The sequence below is a fragment of the Boleophthalmus pectinirostris genome, unplaced genomic scaffold, assembly GCF_026225935.1.
Source record: "Boleophthalmus pectinirostris isolate CB_2022bp ecotype Guang Dong unplaced genomic scaffold, ASM2622593v1 HiC_scaffold_2, whole genome shotgun sequence".
Classification (NCBI taxonomy): domain Eukaryota; kingdom Metazoa; phylum Chordata; class Actinopteri; order Gobiiformes; family Gobiidae; genus Boleophthalmus; species Boleophthalmus pectinirostris.
The window spans coordinates 24,743,583-24,758,412 of record NW_026571152.1 but is presented as its reverse complement, the minus strand read 5'-3'; the positions used below and the strand labels follow the sequence as shown (position 1 = coordinate 24,758,412).

The 14,830-nt window shown below is 38.8% G+C and overlaps 1 protein-coding gene across 1 annotated transcript in view; it reads left to right on the top strand.

Annotated features, from left to right (window-relative positions):
• The first annotated feature begins 221 nt into the window (after window positions 1-221).
• tead1a (TEA domain family member 1a) overlaps window positions 222-14,830 on the top strand; it is a 44,070-nt gene continuing 29,461 nt past the window's right edge. Inside the window, exon 1 of the mRNA XM_020934940.2 lies at window positions 222-399. The gene's annotated coding sequence lies outside the window, so the exon portion shown is untranslated. The remainder of the gene's footprint in view (window positions 400-14,830) is intronic.

The following is a 14,830-nucleotide window of genomic DNA, read 5'->3' as shown; positions in this document are numbered from 1 at the left end:
TTTGTTATCAAAACGCTGTGAGTACAGTCCGCCCCTTCCCCCTTCTTCTCTCCTTTTTTCCACCACCACAACCCATCCTCCCATCTCACCCCCCAGCCCCTCCCTGCGCTGCCTCCTCCATCCAGGGTGACGCCAGTGCCTCTCGCAATCTCACCCCGCCCCGCTTTCAACTCCACTCTGCCGCTCTGCGTTCATTTCATTCCTGCTCCCATTCCGCGCATATTTCTCATCCTTGGACAGACGGCTGCGCATTCTACGTACTCCGCGACCCCCCTCCAGCCCTTCACCGGAGCCGAACCGAGGCGAGCGAGGGCATCTTTACCGGAGTTTGACCCGGCGTTACCTCCGCTCTGGAAAAAAGTGCGAGGATTCATCCGAGAAGAGGTGCTTTGAATCGAGGTAAGTTCCCAAAGGAGGAGCCCCCTACTTCAGCCTGTAGCTTTCCTCTCTTATTTTGCTTGTTTTGAAGTGAAATTACGCGCTCTTCAGTCGTATTCACGCAGAAATCCCACTCAGGAAACGCACATGGACGCGTAACTACTCAACACAAGCTTATTAGTGGTATTTTCTAGGAGCTCCGGAACATCGCGGCTATCACTCCACTTCATCCCCCTTTTACCCCGACAACAAACCCGCTTCTGGTCGCAACACTACTTTCTATCGCTCATTTCAGTCCTCGCCGTTTTGTAAAATATTAATCCGGTGCACTTTAGTGGTCTCGTACCGACAAAAGCGAAGCGGGAAACGGGGAGGACGGCGCCGGGAAGCCGCTCCAAACAAAGCTGGGAGTGAATGGGACTTGTTGCATTTCTCCCTCTCTCCTACACACAGGCAGGCCCCAGCGGGAGGACCAGGCCAGAGGCTCACTGCGTGTGGTTTACCCAGGGTCCACCGCGCTCCAGTCCCCCCAACCCAGCTTTAGACTGGCCCCTTTATTGCGTTTAGCACCGTCGTTGCAAAGTCTACTACTCCCCAGAATAGACATCTGTGCGTGCAGTTGAATATGAAGTTTACAAGTCCAGTAAAAGGCTTAAATGTTGTTTCTATAGTATAAAATCTAATTTTAAATTACCTGTCTAAAAAAGATTACAAAAAATGTAACTTATTTCAATATGGGCACTGGAACTCATAAGGCTCAAAATCACAACATGTAGATTTTATATTAAAAGTTGTTCACTATTAAAATAACAAAACACTGTATGATATCTTACACACTTATAATGATAATTGTTATTTTATATTATTAGTCAGTCTACATCTATGTTATCCTACATGTGAAATCAAAATCATTTATATTTATATCTTTTCCACTTGGTTTATTGTTTTGGTGCAGTAACTTATATTTTGATAGCCTAATGCTTTCATCGCTCATAGAGTAATGTGACATTTATAACTATGTATGCTTCTTTTAAATATTAATGAAAGGGTTATAGCTCATAAAGAGGCTTCTGCGGCCAGCTCCAGTGTTAAGGAAATGATAGGGTGATGTTTGAACTGTTAACACGGACAGTTATCCAGATGTCAAATGAAAGAAGCTCCGTGCTATAGATACTTATGGACACACTTTAATCACTTCAATTGTTTCCAGTGGACTATTTATGTTTACGCTAGATAACAGTACAGTATTAGATAGTAGTATTAGATAAGTGCGACAGGCCTTGGTGTGTGGGGTCACTGATGTCAAATAAAGCAATCAATTTGACATTACGTTGACAAGAAGTGTTTAAAGATGTCAGATTAGAGTTACATTCTGAAGACTAGTGCTTAAATAATGAAATAATATTATATTTTGTGTATTTCATGAGTTGTTTGGGAACGGTGAGGCATTTTTTGTTGTGTTGTTGTCATAAAAAATAAGATGCTTAGTACTAAAGAAAAAATATTGTTAATTATTTGAAACTGTTGACTTAGGAACTGATTTTCTTAAAAATATTTTGAATACTGATCTTTTGTCTTAAAATTTATGACTAATCTATTGTGTTTTATTCATGAAAAAGTTATTCTGCAACATTGATTTGAGAGAAAACACTATCTGTTTAATTGAACCGGCAATTACAAGTATTTTTACATATTTTCGTTTGTCATTTTAATGGTTATATCGCAGTGTTCATGGCATAAAACTGTAAATACACCTGATTCTTTGTAATGCCATTGTAAACCTTCAGATTTAGTTCAACCACATCCTAAAGACCTGAAGTGTGTCAAGCTTGCTCTAGTCGTAGCGCACAAAGCTTTGGACATACCCCCTCCTCTCTCTCCTCTCACCCCCTCCCTCTTTCCCTCAGTCCGTTGACATCTGTTTGGAGTATTGCTGCACCTGTAGGACCCAGCCACTCACCAGCGCGTGTATATGTGTGTGTATGTGTGCGTCTGCGTGTGTGCGTGGGGAGGAGAAGCCAATGGGAGGTGCAGAATGCAAATCCCAGCCGTTTTTTCCTGGTGTAGCTGTGTAGTTGTCTGACGGACTAACGATCATTTGCTGTGTTTGTGCGCGCAGGGCCTTTGTGGTACGGCAGCAACAGGCGGTACCACTGAGGACCACCATATGGCTCATGTGTGCTTAGTCCCCGGCCACGGACAGTCTGTTACAATATGCTTTTTTTCTGCCCTCGCTTTCATCTGCGGTCGGCCTGTTTTTGGACGAGAGCTCTCAGTCCTGCTCAGATTGTATCCAAAGGGGGATTAGGTACAAACAAATGCGAGTGGTAATTTTCTCTTGCACAATCTATGATGAGGTTTTACAATTTGTGGTGTTTTGTTTGAATTTGGTCCCTGTGCCAATGGGCTGTTTGGGTGAAGCAACAGGTGATGCTTGTAGTGGTTACAATGAGATGTTGTAGCTTTAAAAAGGTAGTGTGTGTTAAAATGTGTTTAGCTGAAATGGTTGTAAATATTAATACTGGTATATATACATTTGATAAACACAACCAAATTTTACCTTCACCAAATAGTTTATATGGTCTTGACTTATATATGCACTAGCAGAAAACCACATGGCAGATTTAAGAAACATTTACATTCTATATATTAATTTTATTTCCTTTGTATTGAAATCAAGTTCAAACTTTATTTGCTGATATTTCTGTTCAGGAAAGTCCAATTTATAAAACCTCTCACATTAGAAAGCAATGTTTAGCTCTTCTGATTTCAATTTTACATGGCAACATAATTTTGCTCCACTTTTTAGCGGCTAAAAAAGAAAATACACTCTCCCCCAACTATGTCATTTAGACTTAAAGTTTTGCAGCTACTGGTTAAGATATTATACAGTCAAGATTGGTAATGTCGCAGAACTTTATGCCAGATTATGACAGAATAAGTGTGCAACCCAAATCATTACAGCTTCACTTTTATGACTCCACTGCAATAACAGAAAACATATAATCAGATTACTACCAGTAACCACCCATTGCTCCTCAGCTGTTGAAGTTTAGGGACCCCAGCCTGTGTGTAATGAAATGTGTCTGTGCGCGGGGGAGGGGGCAGTGGGGGTGGCAGAGTTTGGGGTGTGGGGCAGGCTGCTGTGGGGTGGGTTGGGGCGGCTTGGGGGAGTTCTAGCTTTGTTTTTGGTTCAGGGTGAACAATAGACGCCCTGACGAGTGGAGTGGTGGGCAGGGGGTCCCCCCGGCTGTAGGGGACTCTGCTGCCCTGGCCCAATCTGGATCTACTCTGTGAGGGGCTTTAGCTGTCATGGAAACTCACAACACATTAGTGCAGTTTTATTTTGTTTTACTAAGAGTAGAGGTAGACCAATATTTGGCCGATATTTTGACTTTTTAGTGTATTGGCTATCTGCGTTAAATCTCCAGCACAAGCCGATATTTTGTTTTGATCACCTAAGTGTTGCCTACAAAATACACACAAAGCTTTATTTTAATATGAAGATATAACTGCACAAAGTCAGATTGCACATATTTTTTGAAGACTTGTGGTAAAAAGAGTTGTGGGTAACTTTGTAGTAAATTTTAGTAATAATCAAAATCAGCTCTACATATTGGCCCAAAAATGTTGGCAGAGATTATCAGCCGTCGGTTTCACTGGATTCTGGACAATCTTTATCTCAAACTTCGAAATAAGAAGCTGAATTACAAGTATTTGCGTCAATACAGGTGGTGAGACTGGTACTTAGGCATATGTCGCTAACAATTATGACAGCTGTTGTTCTGACAGAGCATTAGTCAGTGTCAGATTGCAATGGCAGCTTGTAATTCTTCAATAAAAGAAAGAGATTAACTTACTCATATAGCCACATCGAGTGAATAAACATGTCTAGACATTTAGCTGGTAAATGGTGATGTAGTGGCTAAAAGGTGCACTTCATAACTTTTCGCTTCGTTGTCTGTCACCTTCTTGTCACTATGGAAATGTCATTGCCCTTTTTAAAATGTTCCACAGTATGGCATTAAAATTTTATTCACTTACAAGTGGTTTTATTGCTCAAAAACAGGCGTATTGACGGTGAGTGGGGTTTCTTCTCCACAGATCTGACCTGTAGCTTGGCCTGGTTTGATCTTCATGATGATACAAGGTTTAATGCCATACTATGAACCTTTCCAGACAAAGCAAACACAACTCCATGGACAAAATAAGGTGTCTGATCCTCCACCTGAAAAGTCACACAATGCACCTTTGATGTTCAGATATATTTTTTAGGAGATGTCAGGATACTTTGTTGTTTTTCTAATAGAATTAAAACCCAATTCATAAGAGTGTGGGGTTAATATAAAAAACAGATTTTTACTGAACTACTAGTAGTTCATGTTAAATTGTTTTCAGCAGTCCAAACTTATTACTCACTTTCCTAACATAGTCATAGATTTGTCACAGCGTTCAGAGGCCAGAGTCATGCCACATCACTACTAACAACAGCTAGCATGCTAACAGCGCACCAGCATTACTCCCTGGTGTGGTCTGTCTGCTTTTACAGGTCTAACAAATTTTACTTAAAGGTGCACTGTGTAACTTCTTGGTTGGGGGTCAGTCACCTGCTTGTTTCTATGGATATGTCATTGCTCTGCCTGGAATGTTCCACAGTATGACGTTAAACAGGTCGCTCTTACATTTATTCAATTACTGGTAGTTTTACAGCTCAAAATTACCCAGAAAAACAGGTATTCTGACTGTGAGTGGGGTCGCCTCTGCAAAGATCTGACCTGTAACTTGATTTAATTTGATTCCAGAAAGATATAAAATCCTCATGGAGAAATGCATTTGATGGACCCTCCACCAGAAAAGTTACATAATATACCTTTAATTACATTATATGCCTCTCCTATTAAGTTAATAATTTATTTTACAGTATAGTGCCAGTTTGCCAGCATTCTATTTTCAACAAACAAATCTATTTTGACTTCTCCTTTCCAGTTCAGATGCTATTTGAAAGAAGTGCCGTATTCTCAATTTGTCTCCCCTCAAAACACACCTTGCACCAAACAAGCTGAGATTTCAACAACTACCACCACACTTTCTACTTTCAATTGCTGCTCAAGTATAGAACAGATCAAATCAAAGTCTGTCAAATTGCTATGAAATGTTGCTGGGGGATAGTTAAAAGGCCCAGATTACGCCATTTTTTTATCTCTTACAATGTTGTTTCCTTATCAAAACCATACCTCAGTTGTGTTTTGTTTCATTCACACATGTATACCACACAAACCCTGCCTAAATTCTTAATTCTTTAGCCTAAATTCTTCTCTCAAGCTGAAAACACTCTGTTCTACTTTGTGATGTTATGTGGTAAAACAGGAATCACTCCATTCTATAATTTGGATAATTTCACCCCTGGAATTGCCAATCTACTAAACTAAAGGTAAAAGGAGCTGTTAATATGAAAACTACCACTACATGACATCATAAGGTGAAACAGAGCATTATGAGCTTTGGAGATGTACACAGAAAAACAATAAAAGGTTAGTCAAACATGTGGGAATGAAACAAAACACAACCCCGGGTGTTTTTGATGAGGTAACAACATTATAACAGATTAAAGCTCACAACAGCCAGTTCTGTATAATATAGGACCTTTAAAGTTATCTCGACACAGTGTGCACCTAGCTGGAATGATAAGAGCCAGCCAACAAAAAGCGTGACATAATTGGATAAAGCGTTGTGACTAATGCTCCCTGGGAAGTCCGTGAGTAAAGCCTATGTTTCCTGGCCACAGCAGGAAGTCTGGTTTCAAACTACTTCTTGCTTACTTTCCCGAGCTGGGGAGTTGACATGATAAACACAGTAGAGGGCCCCTCGGAGGCCCCCGCCCCACTCCCCTCTCCCCAATCCTGTCCCAAATAAGCCTTGCAGTGATTACTACTGTAGTCTTTGTTCAGGCTTCGACAAAAGACAATGTTTTACTCGCTAAATACTGTGTTTCGACTTCCATTCTCGATACACACAAAACCAGACTTTTTTACAAACTGAACTGAAAGTGTATGTGACTAGGCCTGTCATGATAACGAATTTTGAAGTTCGATGTATTGTAAGTTTATAAATGATAGTATTGAAACAAATTTTTGCCACTGACACAATAACACTAAGGTGGAATTATCTCACACAAATATTATAAGATGTATATGGTAATATGGCTAAAAAACATGAACTACAATAAATAAACAGCAGAATAAAACACTGTAGTAGTTAGTTTGTATCTATAATGAGTCTTAGAAGTAATTTATTCAACTGTCTACAGCTCAAATCTAATCGTAGTATAAAAAAATAATAGAAAAGAAATAAAAAGAAAAGGTACCACATTAAATATTCACTCCAAAAAATTATTGTCAATATAGTAATTATCGTGACATGCCTACATATCATCAGGTTAAATGCTTTATTTTCTAATTATTTCTCACTTGGTGGGATAATACCTGTGGTCAGTATTTATCATAGTTTTACATCAGTCAAGTTACAGTTTGGGAAGTTGAAATAAAAAGTTGAAAATTACAAGATTCATTGACAAATTACATGCAAAGAAAGCATATTTCTCACACTTGAAACATTAATTTAACAAAAAAACAAAAAGATGCCGACATATACTGTATTGTGCAGCCTAAATTAGAGTCCAGCTGCTAAATCCAATCTGGAAGTAAAATGAAGAAACTGGGGAAAATGTAGTAACAGTGTCTGCAAAATCTTATATATTTTGATGCTTTGTACCTTTTAGTGAACTGAGTAGTCTAACCTGTCATGGGCACTTTCTACCTTGTGTCAATGGGGATTCATTAGTTATCAATAATACCATTAGTAGGGACGTAACGATAACCGAAATATCATGATATCATATTGATAAAAGCCTCACAATAAGATTGTGGGCTGTCACAATGTATCGAATTACAAGTTTCTTTGCTTAAATACATGGTTTTACAGTTGGAAAACAGCTTATAAACATAGGGAACTACATATACCATGATTCATTTCAGTGCACACAATATGAAAAAAAATTTTGTACTTGAATTCTTGGTATTATGATAAAAATAATTCACACCAAAATCTTGTCAAGGTGTTTTAAAAGCAGAAATGTGTCCTATCTACAATTACATTAGCCTCTCCAAAATATCGCAATAAATATCGTACTGTGAGATACACATCATGATAATATTGTACCGAGAGATTTGGACATCGTTATATCCCTAACAATTAGCCCTCTATTCAATGTATCAGCAAACTCCAACTATGTTCTGACCTTTCTGCGTTCTTCTGGTGTATGTTGGCCAGCACAAGGAGTACACACATGGGATTTCTTATGAATGGATTTAGTTTCAGTCATACAAAATGTAAATATAAGAACTATTTAGATGCAGTTTGACATAATTTGTAAACATGTGACAGACTTAAGGGTCCATCACCTGCTTGTTTCTATGCATATGTCATTGCTCTGCCTTTAATGTTTCACAGTATAACGTGAAGCAGCTCTACCTTGTATTTATTCAATTAAGGTGGTTTTATAGCTCAAGAATTCCTAAAAAACAGGCATTCTGACTGTGAGTGAGGACGCCTCTCCATAGATCTGATCTTTTAACATAGTCTGGTTTGGTCTCCGTGAAGATAGAAAGGTCTAGTACCATATTGTGAAACATTCCAGACAAAGAAATACCAGTAACAGCTCAGTGGAGAAAAGCATTTGACAGTCCCTCCACCAGAAAATTACACAATGCTCCTTTAAAAAACAGTTTTCTTACAAATCAACACTTGATTCTATTTAATCAACAATGACCTAAGATTGAAGTATACAGCATAATGGTGCTTAAAAGTATTTTGCTTCACAAGGACATGTTTTTGGATTCACACGGTGCCCCCTTTCACCTGCATCAGTTTAACTAAAGCAAGGCCCAAGTTTTAATGGAGCCCAGATAGAAACTGAGCTCTGGGGCTAATTCATTTGATATGAGTGGCTCTACAGTAGAAATGGACCATAATTGTTGCGGGGGATGGACATTCAGAGTTCAGTGTACTCTTTTTGTTATCAAGGCACCGCGCTATGCCCCATATCAACTGTTGCACAGGATAGTTTTGTATTAATGTGAGGATCTCCAAAACAAAATAATGTTCCCAAAGAGGATTTAAATACAACTCCCCCATCCAGTCAATTCATAAAAAAGTGCACAAATACAGAGAACAGCGTGGACCAACTCTTTACAAACATCATTTGTACAGACTAAATAGTGAGTTTGGTTAATGAGCTATCTTAATTTAATTTAACAAGTAGAATGTTTTGGTGTTGTTTTGTGATTGTGGTTACCGGCCCGGGCAAAACTACTACAATTCTAATCACATGCATAATAAATATTGCAATGAATAAACTGAGATTTGTGAAAAAGTAGGTTATTAATTAATTTGACCCCAGGCTTACAAAAGATGAAAACAAAACATGAGTAGTGAGTCACACATTTGGTTCCTAATCCAAACCCTCTGTATTTCAGTCAGGCCTGGTGATGGTATAATGGTGACTTCCTTATATCTGCTCTCACATTATTTAATTTTCTATTTTTTTAGCAGGACTGTACATCTCTTAAAGGTCCTATATTACACAAAATGGATCCTTGTGAGCTTTAAGCCATGTTAACATACCAGGAGCTGTGTTTTGTTTCATTCATACATGTTTGAGCAACGCTTTATTATTAGTCTGTCTATATCTCCAATGCTCAATATGCTCTGTTACTCCTTGTGATGTCATGTAGTGGTAATTTTCACATTAACAGCTACCTTTTACCTTTTGTTCAATAGAGACTGGAAGGTCTGAAATCATCCATACACCATCCAATCCATTAAAACAAAGTGGAGCTCTTCTTGTATTACCACAAGATATCACAAGATGGAACAGAGTGTTTTCAGTTTGCGAAAAGAAATAAAGAAGCCTAAACATGCAGGTTTTGTGTGTTAAATGTGTGAATGAAACAAACAAAACTGTTTTGTCTATGCTTTTGATGAGGAAACAGCATTATAACATAGATCAGAAAATAGTGTAATAATTCATTTCTTTAATTTCGACACATCACAGTTGGGCTGTGCCAAAAATCATAAGATCGATTGTGATCTCAACTTTGGTCGATCTCGATGATAAGGCATGCGCATTTTAATCGGGTTAACAGGTTTGAGAGCTCGTGGTGCTGGCGAGGATTTAACGCTGTCTTGTTTTGGAAAAAACAGTCAGGGCCACAGCACAGCTCTTTGTTTCCTCATGAGTCCTCACGTTTCACAGGTTTTGACTTAAATCTGCACAATATGACTATAAGTCCAGTGTCTGTCCATCTGCCTTGGTGTGTGGTGCTGTCTGCCCCACTCCTTCTCCCTCTTTGATCCAGTTCTTCACCTTTTCTCCTCTTTCTCTCCTCTGGTGCTTCTCATCTTTCTAATCCAAGTTACAGAAAGTAAACGACTATTTTCTTAGCGTTTATCAGTGAAACTTAAGTCCTTATTTAGCACTTGGAAATCACACGTGTGTTTTTAGCGGTTTCTAACGTGTGTCTGCCGCTATCGGTAACACGCACACATGTATTTAGGCTGAATACATTATTATCTAAACTTTAAATGTGAGGATTTTCCCCTGAAATTATTGGCCCTATCAACACAAAATAAAAACTGTAGTGATCCTGACACAGTTTTTTATGCCAAAAATCCATGTGTCAATACAGGAAGTGCTCCACTATGTTCTTAAACTCCATACATCTTCACCATCTTCATCTGTTTTCAATATGAAAGGAAGAAGATTGAATCAAAAAAAAAAAAAGATCATGGTTCTTTTTTCTCCCCATATCGCGTAGCCCTACATCACAGTTAATCCGCGTTCAGCAGACTGTAACTCCTAACCTTTAAATTGTCCCTGTGAGATGAGAGGCAAATCCACGTGAGGCTGGGGCTCACGGTGATCCTGACTTTACACCTATTAACTGGTGTTGGTACCACTGTAACCTCTGTAAGCCTGTTTGTATCTGAGCTCACTCATATCATAGACAGTCTCAGTGCTGTAGACTCCCATGCACCACACAATGCCTCACCACAAGAGCAAAACGAACAGGAAGGAGAAGAAGAAGGTAAGAACTATTGAGCTGCTAGCCAAACCTTTTACCATCACATTTGTAGGAGGAAATAAGCACTTCACTGTATCACTGCAATCTCTGACCAATTACGAAGTGTGTGCATAAATGGTAATGCTTCTGAAGGAGAGATGGGCAAATAATGAGTGGAGCATGTTGTGAATTATAGCCTCTTCACTGCTCAGTCCTCACCAAGTCTGTGTGTTGTGTGTGAGCAGGAAGAATGGGAGAATCTGGTTTCTTTTCAACCACTGATGCCTTTCACTGATTTTCATGAATAAGTCTTTGTTTGACAACCAGCTTCAAAAATCAGGACAGAGTGTTTACAAAAGTGCACCTTTTTGTCCACAAGGAAGACGTTTGTAATGGATTTATAAGAATGGGATCATATGGACATTAATTAATATGTGTACAGGTATTATAATATGAGAAGCAAGTAAGGGGTTCTATTAGAGACTGTAGACATCTCGATATATAGGATATTAAAAAGATTATTATTTGGAAATGTGGATATTTAAAAGTAGTTCATACTCCAAAGACCACCATTTGTTTAAAGGACCCATATTATGTTTTTCTATGTTATAGTTGTTGTTTACTCATCAAAAGTGTTCCAAGTTTTGTTTTGTTTCATTCACATATGTTTAACACACAAACACTGCATATTTAGGCATATTTGAGTTTTTCTCTCAAACAGAAAACACTTGTGATGCCATGTGCTAATACAGGAAGTGCTCCACTGTGTGTATAGACCTTCACTTGAATTATTTGGATAATTTCAGGCCTGGAATTGCCCATCTCTGCTGAACAAAAGGTAAAAGGTAGCTGTTAACTTCAAAACTATCACTACATGACATCACAAAGTGGACCAGAGCATTTTGAGCTTTTTACATGTAGACAGACTAATAATAAAGGATTACTCAAACATGTGTGAATGAAACAAAACATAACTCCAGGTCTGTTTTTGATGAGGTAACAATACAACATAGTTTAAAGCTCACAAGAATCAATTGTGCATAATATAGAGCATTTAAACATCTTAATTAGGAAGTTTGCTGTGAGATACTCTTTAATTATGGTAATATTTTGGCAGCATCAAGTGAATTCACAAGAACACCCGCATTTGACTCAGTGGTTTTCATTTCAGTGTTCCTCATGTTTGTTCAGAGCCTTCTTTACCTAAGTGCAACGGCTGTGGCACTCCCAGCCCTGAGGCATTCGGATCTGAGCACTCACCAGTACGTTGAGGTGTGAGAAGGACTTAATGCATGGATGGAGCATACTTTGCATGTTTGAGTTGTGGTCAGAAACTTGTGTCCTGACCTGACCTCTGCCGCTGTGATCCGAGACCACAATATGGCTGCAGTGAGTGAGGAGTGAGCTCTCTCAAACCTCAGCTCATCTGTACAAGTGTGAAGGGCTGACCGCTGAAAGGAATATTTGTCAACAACTCAGTGTTCAGCAGCAATCGGTATATCCCATAGATTTCATTCAGACTATGGTGCCACAAATACTTTCTACATTAATCATTTTCTTTCATACAGTTTGTGGAGTTTGAAGGTGCATTATGTAACTCTGTGGTTGGGGGTCTGCCACCTGTTTGTTTGGATATGTTACTGCTCTGTCTAGAATAATCCACAGAATGAGATTAAACAGCTCTGCCTACATTTATTCAATTACTGGTGGTTTTATAACTGAAAAAAAAAACAGGCATTCTGACTGTGAGCGGGGTTGCCTCTCCACACATGTGACCTGTAATTTGGTTTGGTTTGGTCTACATGATGATAGAAATGTTTAATGCCGTACTGTGAAACATTGCAGAGAAAGCAATAACATCTCCATGGAGAAAAGCATGTGACAGACCCTCCACCAGAGAAGTAACACAATGTACCTTTAGATGTCACTTACTGCATGTATGTCAGAGTTAAGCAGTCTTTTTAAACAGTATAGTTACTTTAATGTTAATGACGAAACAGTGATTTCGTTAGTCCAGTTCTAGTCCATGTTCTTTTTAGACTATGGGGTAGAATTTTTGACTACTGGGGGCCACCGTATCCTATTCTATTAATGGGAAACTGAGCAACCTAACCAATAAGAAGACTTAAAGGTACACTATGCAACTTTTTGGTTGGGGGTCTGCCACCTGTTGTTTCTATGGATATGTCATTGCTCTGCCTGGAATGTTCCACAGTATGACATTAAATAGCTCTACCTTACATTTATTCAATTGCAGGTGATTTTATAGCTCAAATATACCTAGAAAAACAGGAATTCTGACTGTGAGCTTGTAACTCCACTGATCTGACCTGTAGCTTAGCCTATTTTGGTCTCCATGAAGATAGAAAGGTGTAATATCATGCTGTAAAACATTCCAGACAAAGCAATAGCATCTCCATGGAGACAAGCATGTGACGGACTCTCCACAGAGACCTTTAAGATAGGGCCAAGCTGAGGACATAGCTTGAACTTTTCTTCTGCTTCTTCTCAATAAATTTCCTAGTACTTTAAAGCATTAAGACCTTTGTGTACATTTGACAAACTGTGTTACCATAGTGACCAGGTTGGTTAAGGGGCAAGCGTTTTTGCACTCACAATCATATACTGCTGAATATATTTAGAGATTTTGAATAACATGAGAGATTTTACCTTGTATGGGATGTGTCCATGACATGTCATGTTACATACACTATTTACCACTGCGTAACATTTCTAGTGGAGGGTTCACCAGCTGCTTGTCTCCATGGAAATGTTAGTGCTTTGTCCACAGTATAGATTAGACCTATATCACGAGGGAGTCAAGCAGTTTACAGCGCTACTCTACATTAAAATTTAGATCTGTGGAGAGTCGCCCCTATTCACAGAAGGAATGATTGTATTTTGTAGGGGTGTGCAAAAATATCAAAATATCAATATATCGTATTGTTTAATGTCATGATACAGTATCGATATCATGGGCTGCTGTATCGATATATCGCCAAGAGTATTTTTTGTTATATTTTTCAAAATTATTTTGTTACAGGGCTGCAGTTTTGTTGTTTGTTTTGAGGAACAAAACTCTTTTATGCGACACATTTGACATTTTTACTGTTTTGATGAGTAAAATGGGTGTATTTCATATTAACTTTGCACAAGAAGTGGTTTAACAAACACTTTTAGTATCACAGCCATGATTTAGCCTTTATTTTTTATTGAACTGTATTGAATCGCTTTGAAATATATCATATTGAATCGAAAGTGCACTGTATCGAGATATGTATTGTATCGTGGCCTATGTATCGAGGTATGTATCGTATCATCAACTTCTTAATGATACCCAGCCCTAGTATTTTGAGCAATAGAAACACTCGTAATTAGAGGTGCTCTGTGTAACATTTTAGTTGGGGGTTCGACACCTGCTTGTTTCTATGGATATGTCACTGTGCTGTCTGAAATGTTCCACAGTAGGACATTAAACAGCTCTGTCTTAAATGTATTCAATTACAGGTGGTTTTATAGCTAAAAAATACATAGGTATGCTGACTGTGAGAGAAGTTGGCTCTCCAAAGATCTGACCTGTAACATTGTCTGGTTTGGTCCCCATGATGATAGAAAGGTTTAATACCATACCTGTACTGTGAAGCATTCCAGACAAAGCAATAACATCTCTATGGAGAAAGCATTTGACAGGCCCTCAACCAGAAAACATAACACAATGCACCTTAAAAATGCTAGCTGGATATGTTTAATGTCATACCGTGAAACATTCTAGGGAAAGCAATAACATCTCCATGGGGACAAGCAGGTAGCAGACCCTCCACCAGAAAAGTTGCTCCTTTAAACAATACATCACATTGCTTCAGCTCAAAATTCTTGATCATCATACATAAGCAGAAAACATGAGTTATTATTACCTCAAACGCAGTATAAATCCTTATGTGCCTGGAGGTACCATTAGAACATGGCAGAACATTGTCAAGTGGAACAATGTTTGCTTTGAGGATTATAAGAAAATCCTCTTGTATAAAACCCATGTGTGCGGCGCTCATGTTGGAAGCAGTTGAAACAGATGCCGTGGAGTGGTCCAACAGGGAAGGAGCGAAAGTACTGCCTCAGCCATGATAACGCACTCAAGTTGTTAAGCACAGCCCCCGCGGGTTCACACACATATCTGTAAGGCTGCTGAGTCTAAACAAGGACTATAATGCCAAAATGCAAGATAAATATGAGCAGTCAAACCAACTACAAATGAGTGAGGTAAGATTAAAAGTGCAGTATGTAACTTTTCTGGTGGAGAGTTCAGCGCTTGGTTGTCTCCATGGAGATTGCTT